Below are 2500 nucleotides of genomic sequence, written 5' to 3' on the forward strand. Positions count from 1 at the left end.
GATTAGCAGATTTCATGCGCTATGGTCAGCAGCCAAGGAAATGTGGCAGGCATCTAGGCTCAGCCAATTGCCTTCCAGATGGTCTGACACTGAGCCTCCTAAATCTACTCCTTCCTATTGAAAACCAGTTGAAGTTTGTGTGACAAATTCATCAAATCAGAGATCAAAGGTTTAATTAGTCACAGGGAGGTGCTGCTAAAAGGAAGAGGAGAGAAAGGGGGGAGGGAAGAGAGAAACACAAAGAAACAAAATCATACCAGCTATAAACATATGTACATTTTCAATTTTGACAATAAAAAATCTCTGATATACTTGCTATATATCCAGAGCTGCACCTTAAAAAAAAAGAAAGAAAGAAAGAAAAAAAAAAAAAGACTCACAAACAAAAATAAACACACATTTACCTTGAGACGCATCAATTAAGTTTCAGAAAATGCCAAGTCACCTTCCCTTAACCCAAAGTGGTGAGATGGCATTGAATGTCATGTCCACTGTGGTCTCAGTTCATCAACTGCATCGGCACACAGAAGGCTCCACAAGTGCTTAACCATCTGGAAGTCAATTACTAGTCTTACCTATCTGACCTATTTACCATTTTCCTTAATTTTTGGAAAGCTTTTTTTTCATATTTTGTTGCTAATAGTATTTCAGAACCAATATAATAATCATAATGTCCATAATAATAATCATTATTGTTATAACAATAATTGTAATAATAATAATAATATTAGTAATAATAATAATAATGATAATAATAATAGCAGAATCAATTTCAATTGCATTAGAAAAAACATTTTACCAAAAATTTGAAGAATTGGGAGATCAGATGAGGTCACACTGAGGCCTACTAATGGACTCCTTGGTGACTGAGCACTTGTGTAAAATTAAATTCCCCCCAAATAGAGTGGATAGCGCATGTACTTGTGGCCAATGGGTTAATTCCTTAAAATTCATATATATGGCTATAGGTAAGAAAAGTAAGGACTTCCTTGGTGAATATGCACTTGTGGAGCCAACTATGTGCCTCACACATAAACGAACAAAGGAATAGAAGCTTACTTGCATAAACACCAAACTCTCTGCTACTGCGTCTGATTGGTTACAAACGTGTGTGATAGCAGGAACTGATGATAATGAAACTTACAAAATTCTTGGGAAAAGCTCTAATTGACTCTTGGGTAGATGATCTACCCACATACTGTGCCAATATCACAGGTAACAAATGGAGAATATAAAACAAAATATATACTGAATGTATTGAGAACAAAAAACAACAAAATATATGTTAAATTTATTGAGAACATCAAATAACATAAATGCTGGATTCATTGAACAAAAAGCAACAAAATAAATACTGCATCTACTGAGAACAGAAGAGACCATCACCGTTGACAGGTTCATTTTATCCAATCCCTGATTATCAATGGACAATAATGTAGAGACTGGTATAATGCTACGTGCACAGCTTCTAAAATTTCAATATAACTGACAAACTAATTTTATTCGCAATAGCAAACATAGAGGCACGTTAGCAGAGAGTTGTACACCTTCGAGATTCACAAAAGTGGAAAGCACAATAAGCCAAAGGTTGAGTGTATGATGCAGTGCCAAGGAAGCTTCTAAATCTTAGAAGCCAAGAAAATAAGGCTGGCCACACTCTTGCATATGGAGACAGAATGTACAAGCTTCTTTCTTTCACATTTTCCCTTTTATCTCATATTACCAGAGGGGTTTAAAACAATAATGTAGAAGAACGAATAAAGGGAGACAGGGAAAAGAAAGGAAAGGAACAATACTATCCTAATAATGAAATAAAGAAACGACAAATAAAACTAGCAGGTCATAAGATTCTTTGGTTCACAGTTCCTCTCAGTGAGGTAATCACAAATTGGTGATGTATGCCATGTGGTTAAGAGCAATTGTCCAGAATCACTCAGAACACAGGCATGCATGAGGGACATAGACAGAGAGAGAGAGAGAGAGAGAGAGAGAGAGAGAGAGAGAGAGAGAGAGAGAGAGAGAGAGAGAGAGAGAGAGAGAGAGAGAGAGAGAGAGAGAGAGAGAAAGGGGTGAATTCAATCTTAAAGTGTTTTTCTTTCCTTCTTTGGCTTTTGTTAGTCATTCACATTCTCCAGTAACAAAATTTTTCATTGTAATCTGGAGTTACCCCAAACTAACAAGAGAAAAGTGAAAGGTAACACACAAGGAATGCGCTTTTCTTAGGAGCATTATTACAAAGTCTGCAAAATAAAGATGTACTATTAACCCAGTAAGTGAGACATACAATACTGACTGTTTGGAGTGCAAGTATAATGAGCCTTGAAGAATAAAGTACAATCGCTAATAAAAGAATCTTTACTCATGAATAGATGAAACCAAAATGATCGTTATGAGTTGATACAGAAAAGGTTAGTACTTGTTATTTTCAAAGATAGAAACAGATGAAGCTTCATAATGTGTTCAAATAGTGTTTCACAATTGATATGGCTAGGGCCTCATA

Source organism: Penaeus monodon, chromosome 41 (assembly GCF_015228065.2).
Source record: "Penaeus monodon isolate SGIC_2016 chromosome 41, NSTDA_Pmon_1, whole genome shotgun sequence".
In the NCBI taxonomy this organism is placed as follows: domain Eukaryota; kingdom Metazoa; phylum Arthropoda; class Malacostraca; order Decapoda; family Penaeidae; genus Penaeus; species Penaeus monodon.